Source organism: Excalfactoria chinensis, chromosome 10 (assembly GCF_039878825.1).
Source record: "Excalfactoria chinensis isolate bCotChi1 chromosome 10, bCotChi1.hap2, whole genome shotgun sequence".
NCBI classification, from domain to species: Eukaryota; Metazoa; Chordata; class Aves; order Galliformes; family Phasianidae; genus Excalfactoria; species Excalfactoria chinensis.
Genome location: NC_092834.1, coordinates 9,918,447 through 9,943,306, shown reverse-complemented (window position 1 = coordinate 9,943,306; position 24,860 = coordinate 9,918,447). Strand labels below are relative to the sequence as shown.

Here is a 24,860-nt window from a genome sequence, read left to right as displayed (position 1 = left end):
AGAAGCTCAGGATGCACACCATCTTTCCTCTCAGCACTACAGCAACAGCAGAAAAATTGGGGTGTAGAGGGCACAGTTTCATTTAGCTCATACAGTAGATTGAGTCAGGTTTTAGGAACAGGGCTGGCTATTTTGGGAACAGACACCACGATGATAGCATAGTCCTGCCTGCACATTGAGGTCTGACCTGTGGGTATATCTTTGTAGCAGTATATTCATCCAACATGATAACAATTCTGAAGTCAACCAGGGAAAGTTTGTTGTGTTTTGTTTTTTTTTGTTTTTGTTTTTTAATATATATTGGATTCCTGATATCCTTGAGGAAATTATTTTGACCTTATATTGCTGAAAGTTCTCCCCAAGTAATACTGCCAGAGCTCCTTTGTGGCACATAAGTTTATTAAAAAAATGCCTGTTGCAGATTTTCTGATCAGAACCTAGTAATGCAAGTCAGAGGCTTCTGTTCAGCTGATTCAGTGATAGCTCTCTTCAGAAGGGAGAAATTACTTTTGTGTAAGAAGCAATACCCAGCTTGTTTCAAACCTCAGCCTCTGGCAAATCTGTCATAGCAGGAGACATTCCCTGTTTCTTTGACAGATTGGCCTGTGGCTGAAAGTTAATCTAACATGTCAGAAAAAGTATACAGTAGGTAAAGAAAAAAAGCCAAAACTAACACTCTCAGCATTTTACATCAGGGCACATTTGAAAGAAATGCTCATTTATAGATAGTAAAAATATTGCTCCTAGTCCTTAAATTAAAAGAAAGAGAAGCCATAAAGGTATGCCAGCAATGAAAAATAAGACTTCAGATTCAACAGACCAGAATCCGTAACCTACACCAGGGATTTAAAACTACTACCACCAGCTAAGAACCAAGACCACTCCTTTTTGCTACTACACATCAATTTTCTTTCTCCTTATCTTTCGGAGTGCTAAATTAATAACTGGTTTCAGCCACCACAATGTATAAGAAACATGATTTTGGGCTCCTACAACAATAAAAAGAATTATGCTTGCCAATGCTATCAATATGCAATTTTGTTGTCATCGCTATATAATATATATATACCACTCCACTCAGCAGCACAAATTTGCTTCAGACTCCATACTTCTTCATGCTGATAAGGTCCCTGAAGTTATATAAACCATCATTCTTTAAAGTACACAAACATGCAAACACACTGAAATTTTTGCTTTAAACTCTGTCCCAGATCTTAAATAAAGCCAACAGAATTGCTGCTGGCTAACACTAGCCTGGGAAAGCCTAAGTGTGCCAGAGCCATAGTCTCTATGGGAAATGTAGTTTTATCAAAAGTCTAAATATTTTGCAGGAATAATTCAATGACTAAGCTCCCTTGACAAGCATGGAAGCAAGAAATTTTTTATACTACTTTGTTCCACTGATTTGATTTTCAGTTGTACCACGACTGTAAGATTATATTTTCATTTTACTAATGTAAAATCATAAATACTCAATGTCTCAGAAATTACTTTCCTTTCAGTGAAAAATATCTTAGAACTGTGGGGAGGAGAGGGGCTGGGGAGAAGTAAGGACCAATATAGAAAGAAAACACAGTTAGCAATGCAAGATTTTCCCCAGGGGGTTTTATTTCCAGTCAGCCACATGCAGACCATTAAAACAGGATGAAATTCTGCATGCTTATTGCTATTCTAAACGTGTCAGGAAAATTTCATAAAAACTTCTCAAATTGCCAACTTTCCTGGGCAAAGTAACACTCCTGATTCATCTGTAAAGTGTTTATATCAAACGGCTAGAACTGCGAGGAAGGAGTGTGATAATATTTAATCCCTGCACTGCTTCATAAACTGAAAAGCATATAAAGAGGCAGCTCCCCAATCAGTCTGAGAGTTGTGCTAAGGCTCTGAATGCCCTGACTTAGTGCCACCTGAAGCATCATCTTCCACTTTTCAGTTCTTTCACTCCCTATTCAGGTACCATGGTACTTTCCTCTCTCCACTCACTAATGCTAGAATAAGGACAATTGATACAACCTTGTTTTTTGTTCCACATGCCATCTAACAGTTTGTCCCTGCACTGCCTGGCAGCGCTGCAAGAGCAACCCATCTCCACAGCTCTGCTCCCTGCTGGACACTCCTGCACTCACACTTTGATGTAACTGATAAGGAAAGAGTGTTTTTCACAGCAAGATTTTTTCCTCGGCACAATTCTTTACACAGAAACAGCAGAGCTGGGCTGGATGTGGAAGGAGGCAGCAGAGTGATTGTGAGGAGATGAAGAAGCCAAGACAAGAAAAAGCAGTATCTAGAGGGAAAGGCAGCACCTCAAGCCCCTTTCCTGCTTCTTCCTCTCACATACCTCCTGACTTGGAGAACTCCCAGTCCCTCTGACACAAGGTCAGCATCGCTGCCTACTCCACTGTCTCTCCTGGTCTCTTAGTCCTAGGCAAAATAGAAAGCAGAAAGTGAGCTATTCTAAAGCAACTGTGACAGCAGAGTACTGGCTCACACGAGCTGGAAAGCTACTCCAGACACTGCCTGCCAGAGTAGGGGATCAGGCCAAGACAGATGAGGAGCAACACTCCTGATAAATGCATAACATTTCTAATACAACCAGCCCTCACAACTGCACTACCACCTGCTCCCAGCATCTCTGCAGCTGTGCATCAGCTGGGCACCCCTCCTGCAGTTTTAAGTCTCAACTAAGGATGATCCTGGTGGCAATGAGAGGCGAAGAAAGCTCATAATGCTCAAGAACCACAGTCACACTAGTTTATATACAATGACTAAATAAATCTCGAATTAAACACTTTGCAAACTCTGCGTAAGCACATCTTTCATGTCTCTGAGGATGATTTCATGAATGGCTGAAAGTACCTTGAAAACAAAGCACTAAGCATCGTTCTTTTTATAGCATATGTTTTGAAAAATAGACCAGGCTCATATTAATCTAGTTAATGGCAGCTTTCCAGCCTGATAGCTTCATAATGGGCATCTTGGCCTTTCAAGAGTCTTTTTTTAATCCCTCAGAGAACATATATTTGCAATTGCATGTGAACTATCATCCTCAGGTAGGAGGTTCCACATTGTATTCTGCTGCTAGCAAACTTCTTCATGTGATGAATGAACCAATCTTCATATTTCCCATTCTGATTTTTCATAAGTATTTGTGACAGCAGGCATGAAAAACTGCATCTGATTTTGCATGCATTTTACTCTCCCAAAGTAGTGGGGGATGTTACAATATACTAGGGGGGGAAAAAAAAGTTGTTTCTTCTTCAGTTAACAAGAAAGAAATCCCAGCATTGTTAAGTTACCCATCAGTGCAGCTTCCATAAAACAGTCATAGTTAAATTCCACTTGCAGACCACGTGAAATAACTTCCACAAACTAAACTGAAGCTATAAGAGACAAAACTTCAGTCCCCTTAATCATACAAAAAAATCCAACTTCCTCTGCTCTGTACTGATAGATGATTTTAATGAGTTTGTATTGTAGGGTTCGGAGATTCCTCAAGCTTTGTTTCACACGATTGCTCAAAATAATACTAAATACTTTAGTCAAACTCCAAGCATGACAATCAAAAACTTTGACAGCATCATCAGCAAGTAACACAATCATATCATCAGCTAATCAGCATTGCCAGACTTCAGCATCATCAAGTAAATGCACAGGTGTTCACAGGGAGAGGACCAGACACTTCACAGTAGGCTGAAGGCTTTGCTGATCTTCCTGTGTGTTTCTCACTACGATACACCACAGTAACACAGGTAGGAGTCACAGTGGCACAAGAATGAAAGCTGGATAAAGAAGAGAGGTTTGATCTTATGAAAGATTCTGGGCTTCGAAACCTGCCAAATCTGAATGGAAATTTATGGAACTGTTTCCCATAAAATTATTACGACTCAATCTAAATGTCTGCTTTCACTTCAGTTCTATGCTGTACATAAGACACATACACAAAAAAAAAGCCCTTTAAAATGAAAATCTGCTTCCAATCTCCAGAAGGTGACATGGGAATGATGTTACCAGATTCTAATTTTCTTCTAAAATAATATCCTGAAGTTCCTGATCAATCCAATTTGGCACGACATTTTGGTTCATATAGTTCACTTACCCCAGGAAAATGTGCTTCTGTCAAAGTCTCAGAGCCATACAAGCTACCTAACCCCAAATGAGAAAAAGGGAACTAAACCAAGACCTCTCATGTAGCTGCTCAGTGCCACCATAACCCTCAGCTATTCCGTCCAGCTGCCCCACGTGTAGCTTCCAACCACCAAAACACACTGGATGGGGAGCCCCACAGTGCTCATGGATGCTGTAACGCTGGGTTGACTCTCAAAGGAATATCCAAATGAATATAGTCCCAAAACACAACAATTTTAGGATGTGATCTTCAACATGAGGATGGACTACAGTCTCTGACACTTTAGGAACAAGCTGTTCTATTCTTCAGACATACAAAGAGCACAGCCTAGTTAATGTCCCCCACTTCCCCGTGTGAGGCATGGGGTTACCAAACTTGCCCTTCCCACCAATCTATGTCTGCTTCCATCTGAACAAGCAAGTCAGATTGGCATCAACAGATGAAAAAATGTTTCCCCTAAGGATACTGTTCCCAAATGCTCACATCATAAACCTTTATAAGAAAAAGACTCCTTATTGGAATTAAACAAGCCCAGCTCTTTGTCCCCTGTGAGCTGGCATTTGCAGCAAGACCAGAGGAGTTCATATGAGGAGCTCTTTGATTACAGGAGAACAGTTATAGTGCTGTCAGTACAGCACATGTGATTTCACATGTGCCTAAGGAAGAAGGGAATAACAGAAGTGAAGGGAAGATGACTGCAATAGCAAAAGGATCTTGTTACTAGCTTGAATGCACAGAAGGTGTCACAGCACAGATTGCCCTCTGTATCAGCGCTTCTTGATTTTGCTTTCTAACATCGCAGGCTAAATCAATTTCCTCCTTCTGGACTGAGCTGGAAGAAAACCTTAAGTAAAATGTCTCTGTCATAAAGGATATTATTCCCCTGCAGTGCCAGATGGGTCCAAAGACTTGCAATTTATCCAATATCATGAGGTGAATATGAGGTTACCAAAACCATTTTCTCAGAACTCTCAAGTCTGTTTTACTTTTGCTTTCCTAGGCTAAGGTTTGTGATTTCAGGTTTTTCCCCATATTACAAGAACCAGAACACTGCACAAGTACACGGTACAGGAAGAAAGAATGACACCTGCAAGAGAATATTAACCTGAATTAGCTTTTGAAACAGAATCGTTAAAGAGAGCCCCTCTGCAAGCAGTCTCAGAACTGAGTTATTTGTGAAGGGAACTCAATCACATCACAACCACTTTAATTCTGAACAATTGATTAACTAGATTGAGTTTAAGACTAGCAGCAGACAAGCAAGTGAAAAGACATCCAGGGGAAGCGAGCAAAGCTTGCCTGCACACAGGGAGGGAGACCGTTCAGGACATGGTATGGATCCACATGTAAAGGGTCTGTGCTCTGCAGAGCCTGCCCAGAGGAACCTGCCAGCTCTGGGGTCACAGTCCCAGTACCCAGAAAACAGAGGAGAAGCTGCCTCCTAAATGTCCAAGACTCTGGTAGCCAGCGATTTCAGCTGAGACTGGGAGGAGGCATAACTTCAGACAGATGTGGGAATAAAAGCCAACAATAAAATCAGACTGTTCAAGAGAGCCAGCATTAGAGATTTGTGACCCAGACTTCAGGGCACGAGCTGGCAATTACAGACCACTAATTAAATGCAGGTCCCCACGTTTTAGCTTCCCCACACCACCCCAGTCACAAATGAATATACAGTTCACACGCACTAACATTAGAAAGGGGAAGAACAGCAGAAAGGAGATAGCCAGGAACAAGCGATCCCAGCTAAAGAACCACTTCTGCCTACAAATCTGTTCCAAGTTCTCCTGGGAAGCTGGCCAGATTAATTACCCTGGTAGACCACACACAGCCCATGGGTAAGCAGCCCTTGCTTTGAGTAACTGACTTGAATTATGAAACATTCTGGAAAGCATTGTCAAAGGTGCCAATCTTGAACAAATAACACTGCACAACCCCACCTTCATCCAGCTGCTGTGGTTTGAGTTGTGCTATTTTAGGATTCAGCCTATTGCACCATGTTAGGAGACTTCTGTTGAAGGGGGAGGACTGACTGTAGCAGGAAAGTCACAAAGCTAAGTAGATCCTGGCCCGTTTGTTGGGGAACTTCCAGAACACAGACTCTTTTAATCACAGACACACGTACACATTTCCCACCATCCTTCAAACCTCCCTGCCAGATCCCCATTTTAATGAATGAGCAAGGTATTGAAACCAGCAAGAATCCTGCTTTCTCAAGGCGCAAGAACACAATTATTGCAAATCTCAAACCCTGCCGGGTAAGAGAAGCCAAGGGACCACACAATACACACAGGATGGGGACTGAGATTATTGCTAACTCAGACGGTTGTGGAGCCAGGATTTCATCAGTTCCATATTTCAGTAAGCATCTTTTCAATACCATGAAAAAGGGAGGAGAATGTGACTGCAATGCAATCATGCTTTCTTTGGGTACCCAGAGCACTAGATGACCTTGCAAGTGCCAGAAGGTATTACTAGTGCCTCCCAGGTACCCTTATGCAGTAGTGATGCTGTTTCTCTACAGCTGTACAGCCTCCAGGCATCATCTGCCTGATTTGGTGTGGGTGCTTTGAGGTAGACCTAACCTCCAGCCCTCTGTCTTAATGATACAGCCCACAGAACACCACACACCATGCCTGAATCATGGTGACACAAGTTGGCTTGACCAAAAAGCAGATTTGCTCTAAGGTGCAGGACTGTGAAGAAGAGAGGTTGTGTTCCCAAAACAAGCTCTGCTGTGGAAAGGCAGCCTCTAACATCAGGACAGTAGCAAACCACTGAAGGGCAGTGACATTATGGACTGTTGCAGCTGTTTGTTCAGCCGAAGTCAGAGCTGCAAGCCTTGTACAAACACAACAATAGGACTGAAGACTCAGAAGTGGGTAAGGCAGGCCACAGCAGAAGAATAAATCCAGGCACTCTGAGGAGCAGTGTTAAACAAATCTGCTGTTAGAAGAATTAGACATCTTCCATGGCTGCCTTCTTAGACATGGAAGAGGTTTGCTGCAGGGGACATCTGGACCACTTCCCATCTTTATTTTCCACACCCTTCTGGAAAGTTTTTCCCCCGTCTATCTGAATTCATCTCCACAGAGCAGCTGACAGCCTGGCATAAGGCTGATATACTTAGCTTCACTATCTCCAATTACATAACACCTCAGCAACTGATAGCACACCAGTCAGATCCTCCAAGACGTTATCTCAGCAAGCAACTGTTCACAGCACAACAATTAGTAAAACTGAAATCAGTGCTTCTAATACTTTTCTTGTTGCTGGTAAAATTGCAAGCAACATTATTGTGTAGTCTACCATGTTATAAACTGAGCAAAACCCACTACCAGGAAGGCGGCTTGCAGCAAATCCATCCATCAAATAAAAGCTATTTTCTTTATATATGTACACTATATATTCTTACATAAAGGTAAATCTCTCTCTCTGATGCAGGACAGTTTAAAAATATTAAGGTCAGAAGCAGAAACATGCAGGAAATCCTAATAGAAAGTTTACCTTAGGGTGGTTAAGGAACACCCAAAACTCAGCTCTGGAGTTCTTCACAGAGCTCCTCATGAACACAGTCATCAACTCCTCTGCATCACATTACAGGGTAAAGGCCTGCTTTAAAGTCTATAAAAAAAACAGCCTGTAGTACAACTCGGTCAGAACCAAAGTGGAACCAAATTTAGGTCTGACTAGACCCAATATTTTTGTAGAGAAAAGACAAAAAAGCACAGCTATTAATTCAGATATGAGATGCATCATCCCAAACTCTAGGAATGTAATTTCACTGTTAGAATCTGAGCTCACATAGCTTGGAACCAACTCCAGCAGCACTGTCTGTAGGAGCTAATGCCATGTTATCTGGTTTCAGAAACCGACACTGAAGAACAAATAGTTCCCCAGACTACTTAGCCACTGGTAGCCAACGTCTTTTCCTCTTTCCTCCCCACACCTTCATTCTCTCAATTCATTTGTGTCCCTTGAAGCCCATTCAGATTTGAGAGAGACATGAGAACAGCAGCACATCAAGAACTTGAAAACACTGCACAACAGAATAAGGATAATTACACTCTAATTCTACAAGGAACACTAGATAGAAGAACACATGTCAGTCTTTCCATCCAGTCCTGAATTACTTTCTCCCACCAAACATTATTCTAGTAGAACATTAGAGGTTATTTGCAAAAAATATGATGTTTATGAAACATTGCAGATCCAGATGGCATTTCCAAACAGCAGAATACTGTCAGTGTTTCTAAGTAAATTAGCACGTATTTATAGCATTCAGTATTGTAGCATTTGAGAGGGACAATTTCAAGCGTGTAAGTGAAAACGGACCAGCATTTATAGTGATAGTTACTAAGCTCCACATCAAGCATGCACAGGTTCTCAAGTTAATAATAATAATAACAACAATGTTGTAACAGAATGAGACCTTCCCAGATATACACAAGTACCCTTCAAAACTGTGGACGACTGCCACTTTGCCCTTTAGTTCAGCTTCACTAATGAACTTGTCCATATGTTAAATACAAATATTTAGTTAAGATGCACACTATGCAGACAACAGAAACTGAGAAATATAACCCTACAAAATGTAACTCACCAAGGCTGCACTGATTTTCAAAGCACAATTCTGAACACGCTGTGTTTTTGATAGATTTCAAGATACCAACAGCCACTCAACTAGTACAGCTCATATTGCAAGACAAGAGACGTGCAAATAGAGGTACCACTAACCAATTCTACTGCTTCTGCCTTCAAAATGAATGACCTTTAGGACCCTGAAAGGGTATTGGACACATGCTGGCATGCACCCACTGCTTTGACCAACCAGGAATTCACAACATAATCATCCACATCAAAAACTGAATGCCTTTTTTCCAAAAGTAAAGCTCCACCATTTAAAACAAACTACAGTCACGTGTTAACTAACTATACTGCTTTTGCTGTTTCTGCCATGTGCGTTCAATCAGTCCTTATCCACTTACATTTTTAAGGAATCCATACAGCAATAGTGAGCAGCAGACATATAATTAACGAAGCACTGTTGTTAGTCCATCTAACTTACAAATACAGATTGTACAGAATACCAAGCGAGAATGTGAGAGAGAAAGAGAAGAGGAAGATAATTATAAACGCATTTAATTTGGCTATAATGCAAGCTGCACGTGTGGACCGAGAAGAGCCTGTATCTCACAGTGTGTAAACTGTCACCAAGCTGTATTTTGCAAATAATTCATTTCTGTGGCCAACAAATTGAGACAGGCAAAATGTCATCTACTCAGGTAGATATCTGTGTTTAGATATTGCTTAACCACAGTTAGTTCTTGCTTAATACAGTTTCTCTTAAGATACTGACAGCTGCCTGAATACTTTAATAGGTTTTAGGCAAATTATTGCCAGGTACATAACCACGTTACTCTAATAAATAACCAGAGCTTTCAAGGACAGAGGAAAATGTTCCAGAGAACCCTGCAAAACAAACATACACAGGAAGCTTTAAGCACATACTAGTTCTAATTTGTTTCACACTGATGCTCAACACTGGTCAAACAAATGCCATTTTGTTTTCATTGCTACCACTCATTTTGGCGTCCCAAGGTGTTGTTGGCAACAGAAGGTGAATATTAGTTGTGTGTCACTTGCTCTCAGGAACTCTTAAATTCTCCAGTATCCTCATACATTGGGTTTGCACTGGTAAAGATGACCCTCAAGCAACCAAACCCCAAAAGGACGACACCTATTCTTCACATACAATTTTACTGTCTATTCATACAAGCTGATAACAAGAAGGAAACATACTTAAGAGTATCTGGCTACAATTACTTTGCTTTGAAAAAGTACTACGGCAGTAAGCATTATCTATACACAAGAAGATAGCTAGATGCACAGTGACCCAGAAACACAAGCATTTTATTAACAAAGTAGATTCTGTCCTCCCAGAACCTGATGGGAGTACACAATTCTTTCTGCTGCAAACACACAGGACCCATCACTTTGATTAAAGGTAGATGCTCTCATAATGTCAGTCTGATGTACATAAGTGGTAAAAGATGCAATACAACAGATGATAGCAGTACTCCCACAGCTTGTGGACTATATTATTATCTAAACACCCCCAAAACCCTCCTCTTCCTCTCCCTCCCCTCCCCCCAAAAAACATCCAACCCCTATCTGCATTAAGCCAGTGTGGTTAAATACTAATTTTTGTACTACAGAAAAAAACTGAATATCTCTAAGTTTTCATAAGCACAACTGCTAATTAATAACCACTCTACACCTGAGATTCGTCTACAGCTGCATACAGCATCTGGATCTAAAATTGCAGCTCTGAGATTAACAATGAAACATTGACAGGTCAAAATTTCTCTCATTGAATGTTTTACTTATATAGCGTATCAAACTCATTATAGAAGTAAACCAAAGTAAGGTACTTAAATATACGAATCCAATCCTCTGATAATCTTGATTATCAGATAATCTAGATATACATTCTACCTATATAAAATCTTACGTGTGTGCTCATTATCAATACTTGTATAGAAATAAGAACTATTATCCCTTAAAACTACTGGTTACGAAATACGTTGGTTACCCTCTACAGTTGTATATGCTCCAGTAGGGAGCACAGAATGAGGCAGCATGCTTTAGTGAGTCAGGTTTAATCCACTAATAAATCCACCTGGACTTCAACAGATGCCATCTCCTGTCAAAGCCATCAGAAAATGCTTGATCATTCATTCCTGCTCTGGTTGCCTTGTACAGCAATAAGCAAGAACATCATTTAATAACACCTATCTTTGGACCTTACCATCTTTATTTTTTTTTTAGCTCCTTTAGAGAAAGGTGACAGTATCTCCCTTTTGAAGGTCACAAATATAGGAAGGAATTGCTAAGTACATCCAGCATGGCATGAGCAGAGCCAGCTAACTACTCTCCTGAGTACCATCCAGCCATGGTGTATTTGTCACACTGCTGTCTGTGCTTCGTGCAGCCCTGGCTCCAGGTATCTGTGAAGAATCCATCTGCACACACATACAGGCTTACATAGCATATCTGTGTAACAGTTACATAACAAAAACCGTACAAAAACAGTGGGGTAAGTTGCCAAAAAGCAAGGAGAAAGCAGATCAGCTCAGGAACAAACAAGACATAATACATGTGCTTGGAACAAAAATCCTAGAGCTACTAGACAGTGCAGTTCGAGAGACCTACTTCCTACCATTAACTACCAAGTGAATGGCACAAAACCTAGAAATCACAATGATTTCCCTTTTTTTCTTGCCCTCCTTGAAGTCATCACAAATTTTATAAGAAGGAAAGATATTCCTATATTGAAAAGTCAAACCACACTAATTACAGTTACACAAACATTAACCATATGCTGTTGCTTTACTTGCTGCAAGTCTCTACTCCTGCATGACATACAGCCTGCATGAACACCAGCTAAACAAATTGCAGCTACAATATTCAGTCAAATGTTGGTCATGCCCATTGCACTGAGACCTTGCTAGGCTGAAAAAGATAACATCAGAATAACCTTGGGCCTTTAAGAAAACCAATCACCAGCTGTTAGAAAGCAGGATCAGTCAGCATCCAAGTGCTTTGATTTTTTGATATATTATCTCAAGAGTCATCACTAACCCTATCATCATGTTTGCTTTCAGTTGTTTGTACTGCAATGACAATGCTCATCAGCACCTTACCATGAACTCACAGGCCCCTGGTCTTGTTATGGGACATCACAAGGAGATATTACAAGCCACAGCTGGACACTATCCACCATGTACCTGTCAGACAACGTTAATTTCAACTCTTTTCCCACCCCAGAATGAAGCAAGAACAAATTAAATGGGAAAAAAACCTAAAACATAATTACTTCCATAATCATCTTCAGTTATCTCATTCTTCCTTATGACTGCATTCATAACTGTTCATAAATGTCAATGGGGAGTACATAGCAATGACCTGGGGAGGTGGGACGGAGAAAGCATTCTCCAACAGCTTTTAAAGCATCCCTTTTTCCACTTTGTTTTGGGTGATCTATGCAGACATAACTTATTTAATAGTAGTTGTAACCTTTAAACACTGAGAAAGTAAGCTGTTTTGTGTTCCCTTCTAACAAAGGATACTACCTCATTAAGCTAGCTTTCAGACCAACATACTTTAATGCCAGGAAGAATTGCTAAGAGGGCGGATGATGTTGTCGTCAGTGACATTAATGGGCTTTAGGGAATTGTACAACATAAGGAAAGCACAAGTGCTCTACAATCAACAGTTTGTACTTAACCACTAACACCTGGATGAGAGTCTTTCAATCCTGAGGAAAAAAAAAAAAAAAAAAAAAAAAAAAAAAAAAAAAAAAAGGAAAAAACACCAAAAAAATAAACTGCAAAGAACAGAGCAGCTGTTCCACACGCACTGGACTCTGCTTGACTTATCACAAGATGCAGGCAAAGATAGCACTACAAATGTGTAAAAACAGGAAAGAAAGAAGGCAGCTGACCTGTGCTGCACAAATGCACAAGGTACCATGCTCTCATTACAGGAGAAAAACAAGAACAGGACATTTTGAAAACTTGCAGCACAGGTAATACATTAAGAACATCCACATAACAGGGAAAATTGTCACTGCGTACTATTAAGTACTATTGCAGATTGACAGTCAGCTGTAAAAGATCTAATTGAGATGTTTGTTTCTCAACTCCAGGATAAATAGAGTACAATGTTCTGCAAGATGCAACAAAAGTGAGAAATACCTGTATCACTTTACCAATACTTTGCATAGTTCTGTTTGATTGCCAAGACAGACAGCTTGCTATAGGTAAGATCAAAGAGGGCTGTAGTAGGAATCTGACGGGAAAGAAAAGCTGTGACCTACATAAGGAGCATCCCAGCAAACATTCAAACTACAGCAGACAGTTTACTAGCTGTGAAGAAACAACCTGCCTGCAGCCAGAGAAGTTACACTGCTGTTTTTCCAAAGCTAAAGGAAGAGACATGAGATGAATAAACACAACAAAACACTGATCTATCACAGGAAAGGATGAGCAGGGCTCACACTTTCAGAGCATGCTGCAGTTAGCAGCCAGTTTAACTCCAAGAGCTGGAGTGAACTGGCACACAACCACCACCCAGAACGGTGAAAGACACAGTGAGAGAACCTTTGGTTACTTTGTGTGCAACTCAGTTTTGGGTCAAGAAATAAATGAATGCTTTCAGATTTCCCACTTGGCTTCCCCATCTAGGACCAACTGCTGGAGCGATGCACCTCGGCAGATGGGGAGGGTTGTCTTCAATAAAATGCATGAGCAAATCAACAGTACAGACAGCTTCATAACAGCATATTAACAACCATACTTGAAACACAGCAACAGTCCAACAAAGCAGAGAGGGTTTATCCAGAGCCAGTTAACATGGTTTAAAAATACTGCCTTTGCACCAAAGCTGAGCTGCACAAGCCAGTGCAGCCCACAGGATTTCCCTTGAGCTGGTCAGGAACCAAACTGTGGTTCTAACCTCCCAGGTGACTCCTTGTATCTCTCCATAGATACATACATTGGCATAGTAACAGCCAAGCAGCATCCACACAATTTCTTACTCATTTCCAAAGAGGTACAAGGCATATTAACTATTCTCTTTCCCATATGCTTGACTTCTACAATGAAAAACACTTTATGCAAGGACCACTTCACACCTCCTCTGGCACAGGAGCAAGTTATTGCTGGATCAACAGAATCAGTCAAACACATCCTAAAGACCTTTAGAGTGCTTCTTAATGTAGTGCAAATTGATGCTGCCCAGAACAGTCAAATGCTTGGCCAGTTTTCTTTGCATGCAAGCTTGCATAATTTTTTTTTATTATTATTATTATTTAAAAAAAAAAAAAAAAAAAAAAAAAAAGTCTTCATAAATATATATAGGGAAGACAAACAAGTTTCATCAAAAAGTGCTCCCTTGTGCACCTCCCCTATCGTGCTCTTTTGCTTGGGGCACAAAGCCAGAATAATTCAGCTCTCCAGATTCCAATCTCATTTTCCTTTGGATGTGTATCGGAGTGAGCAGATCGACAAAGGACAGCAGTGAAACCCTCTGCAGGAAGGAGGAAGGTCAAAGCATCACGTGGGAACAAGTTTCCTGGTCTGCCAACAGCAGCAACAGTGACATGTTCTGCATAGATAATGACTGCAGTTTACATTCACATACTCACATTTCCAAACACTGTCCTGGCACTATGATGAACAACACATGCAGTTTCTCTCAATGAACTAAGATTTGGAAGTTGCCATTTCTGAACAGCTGGAGGGATGCTGGTTTCCCAGACCTCAGGCAGGTCATAAAAATAAAAGACTACAGACAGCAAAGGGAAAAAAAAAAAACCACACAAAACCACACACACCACAACTCTGTTGTGGTACTGCATGGAACCAGCTTCTTACAAACAATTCCTATCCCCATGTTACAGGGAGACTTTTATTCCGTCAACCTAATAATGCAATAAAAGGCAGAGAAGAGCCTTGGTTATAAGTATCAAAATACAAAATTCTATCCCAGATAGCGCTGGGAAGATAAAGCCTATTCTCACAGACCAGAAGTGACAGCTCTGCATTAGAAAGCAGCAGCAGATATTCAAAATCTCCAGGAAAACCTGTAGCAAAGGCACCGAAAATCAAAGTGCAGCTGCTCTTTTTACTGTTTGAATCATTATATATTAGCAACAAATCTTGTTGTTGGCCAACAGTCAGAAATGGCATATGGCCAATAAAAGGTTCAGTGGAGCTTTCCATCTGTCACTGAAATCAGCTATGGCTCCAGCTCATACATAGTAAGTTTAGTGTCATAATTATTTGTGTACTAGACATCAACCATTCATTCTAACATAATCATTTGACTACCCAATTTGCTAAATATACTGCCCAAGCATAGCAGTACATAACCACAGGATTGAAATACGCACAGTATATACTGTTAGCACATGGATAGAGGTAGTATCTTTCACAGGAGGTTAAGCAAACAGAAACATACCGAAGGATCCTGTCAATACTGGAAATCAAAGCACACATGATAGCAAGCCAGTGAGTGGTCACCCCATCTCTTTTACCCCTGCTTACTCATTACAAGCACTAAGCAGATGGGTTTACTTTGCTGTCTTTACTGCCCTGCCAGCATAAGAGTGCTGAAAGACAAAACTTCAAACTATTTTGCCTCACCAGCTTCAGGATATATTAGAAGTATCATTTGAGCTTTTCGTAACATCATTACTACAGCATTTCTACCTTTACCACCGTCAATCCACAACAATATTTCTCCTCCCTTCCCTGCAGCACCCAAGCAGTATGAATCCTGCACCAATAGGTCTGTAGGGCTCTATCTAGATCTTGATTTGCCAGATACCAAGATTTAAACTTCAACCAGCCAGGAGTCACAAACTCCTTGGCCTCAGATTTGACTGCAGGCACAAATGAACTTCTATTTCCAAAAAAACATAATATTCATGAATACAGAACTTCAGCATGGTAGGGGAACGAGAAAGACGGTGTTCCAAGTCATGTTGTAAGCAAACTGTCTTGTTTGTGCAAGTCTGTTACAATTATTTCTCTTCCTTAAGCATTACTGTTCCATATCTTCCACAAAACAATGATCAAAGTAGAGAGCCCCTGGACCCACAACTGGCTCTTAATGCTTAGAACTAGGAAATCTTGGAGCACGGCAAAGAGGGATGCAGAAATTCACTACAACTTCTTCTATCATTTAGTAATCTTTTGTTGTTTGGTCAGAGCTGGCACAGCAGCAATAAGCTGATTTGCACAGAAATGGGTTTATGACTCCAACAGAAGACTGCAGTTCACAGGAAAACTTCTTTTTCCTTCAGACAAGATCCTATGCATAGTAATGCTTTGTTGTTCAGAACAGGGAGGATGGTAGAAGCAGATTATGTTTATTTTTCAAAAAAAATAAAGAAATACAGCAAGAACTTGAGTACTCAACTTGAATGCACAGATGCTCATTACTTAGATTGGTACTGGGTCCATGGGCTACCCAAGACATTAGTATGAGGTAAGCAGACACAGCCAGACCAGTTCCAGTGCAGCAGATGGAAATCAGACAGGAAAGCCTCAGGTACCCAGTGGTCAAATACCTCCAGTTATGGAAAAGTGAACTGGAACCTAACCCATTCAAACTCCTGCAAAGAACCCATGGAGCAGATCCAGTACTCAGCAAAAACAATAAACTGAACATATTCACAAGTCTGCTTAAGTTTGCACATTTTTTTTTTCTTTATTGCTTCTCTAAATTGAAAGAAATATTCAAATCAGAAAACACCTCCCCCCCAAAAAAAGCGTTTCCATGCAGGGCTCTGAGAAGTCTGGAGTTTTACATAAATTCCCACTTGTTTGTCTTGTCTTGAAGGTTAGAAATCTGCACAAGTTTGCAGATTTCAGCAGCAACTCACTGAGCAGACAGAAGATAAAAAGAGTTCAGGAAGTCCTTCCGGAGGAGGCAGCTTTAAACAGCCCACAGGAAGAGCTGAAGACCACACAGCATGCGCTGTGAAAACATCCTCTCTCACCTTGAATTAGAAGAGCCTTCAAAACTAGGAACTGTAGAACTGAGGAGAATCAGCGGGTACACTCAAAGGTCCCCTCAAGAGGAAAAGGGAAAGACTGTACCCTTTGTTTATGTGTGTGTGAATGCACCACATGCCCCTTGAATCAAAACCAGCAGAGTAGGTAAAAAAAGAAAGGACAGAGTTTTCCACTACCTGAAAAATGGTAAATTCTGGAACAGCTGAATTCCAAAATATTCCAAAATATTCTATGCTTGATCCATAAGTAAAGGTCAGGTCAGCTAAAACCCAAAGGAGCACAAACGCACACGTTCAGCTCTTCTCTAGGAGGTCCTGGTTCCTCCTTCACATTGACCACAAGACTAAGGCTGCTTACAGTCACAGCCCAACAGTCCAAGCACTTACACATTAAAAAATAAAAACACATTTCCAGATAATGAAATTACACATTTGGGAAAAGCATGGTGGCAGATGACAAAGCTGAAACAGCCATCACTGCTTTACCTCAAGACAGGAAATGTTGTTGGGGGGAAAAAAAGTCTCTCCATTTAGCTTTGCATTTCTCAACGTGTATGAAATTCAGCCTCAACACACCTGAGACAGGAAATTCACCATACTATATGTACAATAACCTCTGAAGCATCGATTGCCACTTGAGAAAGATACTGAAGATACAAAGGTCATTCAGTGAAAAGAGTGCCCAGTAGCAGTAGAAGGAAGGGAAGCAAACAAAATATTAGAAATTATTAGAAAAAGAAGTTGTCTTTATGCTACTCCATAATTCAATGGAATACCTACATCTCAAATGTCACTTTGAACTATGAGTTTCCTTTCAACAAAGGGCATGACAGACTTAGAAAAGGTACCAAGGCCTATAATGATAAATAAAGAAATAGAATGACTTCTACTCAATGCACAATTACACACACTCTGGGAAACTGATGGCTGAGGGGAAATATTACAGAAGCTGCATGTTGTGGAGAACAACTGTAATGCAGGGAGAACAAGGACAGTGGCTTAGATGGTGAAAGGGCAGGCTGAAAGCTAACAGAGAAAGATGTTGCTTCATATTGCTTATAGGCAGCCCATGGAATTCGTTGCCTCGGGGGTTCGAGTAAAGCCTATCAAAATAGCCTAATAAATACAAATATACAAACCCTGGGCTGCAGCTGATTTTTGAGAGCAGACTGTTGAAGTATCTAAACATGCCTGCCACCCACTTGCACACTGTTAGAAATTCACTACTATTGCTGCCAGAAGCAGGGCCAGACCAATCTGGGCTGTGACATGATCCACTAAGTCTGTTCTCATCTTAGTAAGTGTCTGCAGAAATATCTAAGGGGACACGGGATTCTGCTGGACAAGGCTGACTGCCATACAGCTCTTCAGATCCACCATGTACTTTGGCCACAGAAGAAAGTGATCTCACAGCTTGTTCCAGATGAGCTTCGTTGGCTTTGCCCGATAGGCGTGAATAGCACCAGCAATGGAAGTGAAGGGGCAGGGAGGGAAAGTTATCACCATGTTTTCCTCCCCACCAGATATCTTTGTCTCCTCCAGCACATACAAACCAATAACTTGCTCTAGCTGAAAAGCCTGTGGCAAATGATGGGAGCTTTCAAAAATGGTCCAGAAAAAGGCAAGCCAGAAATCATTTGTACAAATGTTTATCAGTAGAGCAGTTAGCAGTGAAATAGCCCTCTTTTAAGACAGGAGCAGGACAGCAGCTGGAGACCTGGCTGCCATTTCAGAGCCCTGCTTACAAGAGCAGTTCACAGAACACGTCTTGCAAACTTGCATATACTATGCACATCATCTTCCTGATTGCCAATTATGTGTTCAGTTATCACTTATGAACAAAGAAATGATGCTCCTAGTGTTCAGGAAAAGCATGAACTGGAAGCTTTTAAAATGGATGGAGAGAGCCCTAAGTCATATGGAATTCATGGTATCTGAGAACACGAGGAAGAGGTTTTAGCAACAAGGACATAACAGTTGCTCTCAGCTGAGGGAGAAAATTTCAGCCCTGTCACATCAGGTCCCATCGTAGCCACAACACAGCATTACCTATATGTTCTATGTTAGCAATTAAGCTATCAACATGCTTATTATTTAAGGCCTAATAAAACCAAGATTTGCCTTAGAAAATTAAAAGTGTTATGTGTGCATATATAGCAGTGACAGAATTCCTATAAAATGTGTAAGCCTTTAAATAACCTTCACTTCACAGTGGAGTTTTTAATGTTAGCATTGTGAAGGAATAATTAGTAGTGACTCGCCATCAGTTTAGGAGCCTGAGAGAAGCTAAGTCCTCATATAAAATACACAAACAGCATTTATGGTGATGAGATCTCTCATGAGGAAGCAGTGGGGGACTGCACCAAAGCTTTCTAAAGAGACACATTCTCAGTGTCTGCAAGAATTTTATGCTTCAGTTGCTTGCACTGCTCAGTTTGAACAGTAATAGTTCTGTCATCTCCTCGATGGAGGCGGAGAATTGATTTTCTTCCTCCATCTTCACGTAGAGCTCACAGTGTTTCCAGAGGAAAGACAGGCATCTGAATACATAACTTGTATATTAGGCCAGATATAATTTACATGAACTCTACCCAAAACATAAACCAGCAGAACCAATTTGTCAAGGAGTTTCCAATGAATTTAAGCTCCAGACCATCTTTTTTGGCACACAACCACTCTTGTATTTTACCAGAAGTTTCTCTTCAATTTGCTGCCCTCTCTCTCCTTTGCAGAAGAGGCAGCAGGTTGCCAGAGGGCCCTGCTCCAGCTCCTGTGGGGTGGGAGAATGTAAAAAGAAAAAGCATCCTCTGATCTCCTATTCTCCACTCCTAGAGAAAAGGGCACCCATAGAGCAGCCAAACTGCCTCCTCCTCACTGCCTTCACCCCTGGGGCTGCACAGGGCAGCTGGAAGGGAATTTCAAGGAACATATTACAACAGTAAAAGTAACAAGAGGTAAGTATCACAGGCACTGCCCCAGAATCTGAAGGTACTTTAAAATGCAAGGGTTCTCTTCTAAGCTGATGTATAACATAACCATCGTAGCCATGCAGTACGTTTTGCGACACATTCTCTTTTACCAATCAATTTCTGAAAAGGAGAAACAGCCTCAATTACATTGTAAATAATGCTAGAACACACTGATGCTATCTGGTGGAACAACTTGGTAGCCTGTAAAATGGAATTAAGTGTGTCACTTCTCTAGTATGTCAATAACAATTATTTCTCTAACGCTTGTTCAGTTATAGGAATACATGAAAAGAAGCAATCACATTACAGAAGACATGATTTGATGTTGTTTGTATACATACACTCATGTACCGAGAGTTTGTTTCATCTCCTGAGATTATGGTTATGGCCTGCAAGTTCTGTATAGGAACAGTATAATCCTAAGAATAATAACTTCTACTTTATTTATATAGAATGTACATTTCTAAGTACTTACAACTCAAGGTCAGCTGAAAGTTGCCACAGAAGCAACACTGTTTCATTAGCAGTGCAATGGAAATAAAAGACACAAAAAGACCACAACAAAACTGTAACAAACCCTGGAGACTCACCAAAACCACAGAGGCTGCAGTGCAGCCATCACACAGCTCCATCCCCAAAATGGAACCAGAGCAGTACATGAAAACAATGGTATGCTGTGGGTGAAGCCAAGTCTCAAGGCAGCCAAAAGTGGAAAAGTCATAGCAAATAGACTTGAGAAAGGGAGAGGGATAAAGCATAGACCCACAGTGTAGGAGCTAGCATCAGGTTTTGTTTCAGTGCCTACATCAAGAGGAAGAATAACAAGCACCACCCAAATATATATATATATATATATATAAATACATTATATAATAATACAAAAAACTCAGAAGCTGAAGCAAATGTCACCCTGAGAGGTACCAGAACTCCTTGGGGCAGGACAAGACAAGTTATTATAATCCATGGGATTATTAATTCATTCCATCTCTCTGTTTTAGTCACCCTGCACACTGGCTGTATTTGCAGAGCACCCACAGTCTCCCAACCTTTTTAGACTATGTGCAGCTTTCCAAGTTTCACAGCCTTAAGATATTCCAAAGAACACATCAAGAAATATTCCAGAGAACTACACAAAATCATCTGATAAAACCTATTACCAGCCGTGCTCTCTTGGTAGCCATTTTTCTTCTGAAAAGGATGGCAGTACCCAGACTTACCCTAGTCTTTGAGATAAGGTTTTCTGCTGTGGTCTGTCTAGGCAGTCAGCCAGCATGAGATATGCACTTTTGTGATATCAAAAGCACGGGCATTTTAATGCATCCTTATATACACGTTTTAACAAGGACTTGCAATTAAAAAAACAAACACAACTGATACAGAGGAGAATTTCAAATACTACCTAAGTCAGAAGAAAATAAGTCTGGAAAGTTACATTTGCAGTTTGAAAGATTCCTTCGACGCCCTGATCAAAGCACTCAGTGACCAAGCTAAGACCATCAGAACTAAAGTTCCACTAGAGAGAAGAGACTGAGATGAATAGTCTTGGGGCTCAAGGATGAGAGGCACAAACTTCTGTAGTTAAAACAGTGGGAAAACAGAAAACCTCAGGCAGCAAAATGAACAGATACAAACCTCTTCAGGTAACAGGACCATGTGCTTCTTTCATTAGGTACTCATTTTGAGAACAAGCAAGCAAAATGTTGATCAATGAATTCCTACCTGTTTGACACTGTGGGTAGCCTACATCAATCCATGCCTTTATCAGGCTAGAACATGAGCAAGGCTCCAAAGCAAAGATGACTCACACAACCCATCAGGAATGACTTCATTGCACAGCTTACATTAAAGACATTCCACAGCTGTAATCTCAAGAGAAGAGACAGCATGTTCAACTGTCTCACCACACACACCTGCCTCCCTCTGAGTACATAGCTTGAATGCCTTTATGGTCTGGCTGCCACTAACCTCACCACTCACTCTTAGGGACTGAAATACAACCAGAGGCAGCCAGAGAACACAGCTGATAGCTTGGAATATCCCCACATTTAGTTCAGACATTAGCACTGAAGTCTAGTTATGACCCATCTAAACACATACACTGTTCACAACTTCACAGCCTAGAGCCAATAAAGGAACATTTATCACATCTGCAAGGCAGAAGGACCAGCATGAATAGCTGGTTTGCATTGGCCACCACAAACCACTCCTTCAAAGATCAGCAGGTTTTCTGGTTGTCACCAGTGACTACAGTTGTGATCTCCTGAAATATTCACAGCAGAAAGTCTCACACTTCACATACTTCAGTGAGCTGAGGGTCAGAAATCAAACCCTTCCCTTTTTCTCTGTGTAATGCTATAATAGGATAATAATAGCAGAGTGGCAAAATCTTTGGCTACAGCAAATGAGAACAAGCCCAGATGCAGCAACTGCAAGTACAGGAGTGAAGGAAAAGAGCTGCTTACCTTTGGAAGACCTCAGGTAGGCAAGGATTTCTGGCAAGAGATGCCCACACTTGCACTGCCAAACCTTAAATGAGGCCTGGGTCACTCAGGTGTATTGCACTTAATCATAGAATGGCCTGGGTTGAAATGCCCCTGCTAAGTGCAGGGTCACCAGCCACCAGAACAGGCTGCTCAGAGCCACATCCAGCCTGGCCTTGAATGCCTCCAGGGATGAGGCATCCACAAACTACTTGGACAACCTGTTCAAGTGTGTCACCACCCTCTGTGTGAAAAAACCCTCCTAATATCCAACCTAAACCTCACCTGTCTCTGTTTAAGACCATTCCCCCTTGTAAACAGCTGTTACCCCTCCTGTTCATACACTCCCTTCAAGTACTAGAAGGCTACAGTGAGATCTCCACGCAGCCTTCTCTTCTCCAAGCTGAACAAGCCCAGTTCCCTCAACCTTTCCTCACAGGAGAGGTGCTCCAGCCCTCTGATCGCTTTAGTTGTGCTCCTCTGGACCCGCTCCAAGAGCTCCATGTCCTTCCTGTGCTGAGTAGAGGAGGACAATCACCTCCCTCTCCCTGCTGGCCACCCCTGTTTTAATACAGGCCTTGTGTGCTGCAGGCCCACACTGCTGGTTCACATCCAGCTTCTCATCCACCAGGACACCCAAGTCCTTCTTCACAGGGCTGCTCTCAAGGAGACCTTCCCCCAGTTTGTATAAATACTTGGGATTGCCCTGACCAAAACGCAGCACCTGCACTCAGCTTATTGAACCTCATTAATTTTTCATGGACCCATTGCATGCACCTGAGCGTCCCTGGTTTGACCCTGCCTTCCTACCAGGTGCTCAATCACTGGTTCAGGCCATGAGTTAACATTTCTGCTACACTCTGGTCTAAAACTATGAAATAGCCCACCCAATCCTTCCTCAAGTAATGAGGAAACATAATTTCCATGATAACCTCATGTATTTAATTGCCTCAGGATTAGAAACTGAGATTCACATTTTTAAGTTCTCTCTGCACCTCCTTATTTGAGAGAAAGGGAAAGCAAGCCAGAGGGCTCCAGTGCAGCAAACACACCTCGAGAAGCTGATACTTAAAGAAAAACAGCAACCATCATGAGAGCTGGTAACTCTCAAATCACCGGTTGTAAAGGAAAGAATATTAAGCAGCTATCATCAATCTATCTGGATCCAGGAAGCGAGCCGTGAAATGCTGACAAAGGGGAATATCTGGTCTGACAATGAAGGTATATTTATCTTTTAAATGAAGAATAATGGAGTTACACGGAAGAGACATATTTTAACTCTGCAAGTATCAGTCCTGTCACCTTATGGTGATATTTGAACGCCCCCAGGGTAGGAAAATTTATTTTATCAGCTCTTTTAGAGACCACCATTTTACACAGAATTACTGTACTCTGCAAAGGAACTACATGAGCAGCACAATCAGAACAGCAGTGTGGGAACCAACCTTCTGAAGAGCTCTAGCATGTCCCATCACAGCAGCAGCCCAGGTAGTCAGCTTCCTTTTCATCCTCTGCTTCTTTTCTGCCAAATAGAGATAACGTCAGATTATCAAAAGAACGTTAGGGACTTTGTTGAGGATGAAGGCATTTTCACTTGATTTGCTTCCCAACACATTAGGCCTCACAACCAGGGGTATAACCAGCACATACTTACACAGAGCTTCACTCAAGGAATGTATAGCAGTGCCCTGGGACACAGGCTGGGACAGAAGCCGTAGCGCTAGGGTACATATAACAGCAAGATACACTCCTAGCAGCTCTGTGGCTGTTCAAGTGCACTTAACCCCAGACTGGGCTAATTTTATACAGACTACTCTCCAAGAAACAAAAGAAAGAAAGAAAGGATAAACAACTAAAATCCTTATCCGAACACCTTCCTGCCTGCTGAGTGAGCTGAGATAGGCTCGCCTCATTGTATCTCTTTCATCTGAAGACCAAATTCCACCACCAAGGACTCGGGATTACCCTCCAGTCCTGATACACTTACCTGCTTTTTTCTCCCAGTATCCATGTCCTGCCTGCTGACGTTATGAAGAAAATAAGGAGAAAAGGAAAAAAAAAACTCAAAAAAAAAACACAAAGCAAATTCACTGCTTGTGGAAAAACTCCTCCTTAGCACCACATATAAGTACTGACGTCCTACCTCACTCTGAGCAAAATGAGCACCTGCTGCCTGGAGACAGAGCAGCTGCTCCCAACACACAATTCCTCCCACCTGCCCCATCAGCCTGTCCTTCAAACCCTGCACCCTAATTGCATACAGGTGGAGTCAGACCTCAAGGCAGCCCAGCCTCCTTTTGCTTAAAGTGGTAGTAAAATAAAACAGTCCTGGGTTGAAAAGGGGCATTTGGGCATCTATAATAGTTCAGTTACATTGGAACACAGACAATGGGAAACAACTACAGCTGCTGCAGTTACCTTGTAAGAGGTTTGTGCTTGGGCTGCCCAAGGGTGGCAGGTTGTTAATGCTGGCAACCTGAAAACCTCTGCCCTTCTCTCCGCTTTGGAAGCTCCAAAAATATATTTAAGTATTATTTTTTACTACTAAGGGCTTTATCTTAACAGCTGCAGCAGCAGCACATGTAAACCTGCACTACTAATTGACTCACCATTTGCAGAACGCTGCTACAGACTGAAAATGCCCAGGCCAGACAGCCAGCCATCCGAGGCCAAAGCACAGCCTGCCTGGCAGCACTGTC

General features: G+C 41.5%; 1 long non-coding RNA gene across 1 annotated transcript in view; it reads right to left on the bottom strand.

Moving 5' to 3' along the window:
• Window positions 1-24,321, bottom strand: part of LOC140257036 (uncharacterized) — a 120,412-nt gene extending 96,091 nt beyond the window's left edge. The window contains exons 1-2 of the long non-coding RNA XR_011904927.1: window positions 24,149-24,321; window positions 23,607-23,683 (exon numbers count right to left, since the gene is read on the bottom strand). This is a non-coding gene — a long non-coding RNA (uncharacterized lncRNA). The remainder of the gene's footprint in view (window positions 1-23,606; window positions 23,684-24,148) is intronic.
• Between the last annotated feature and the right edge of the window lie 539 nt (window positions 24,322-24,860).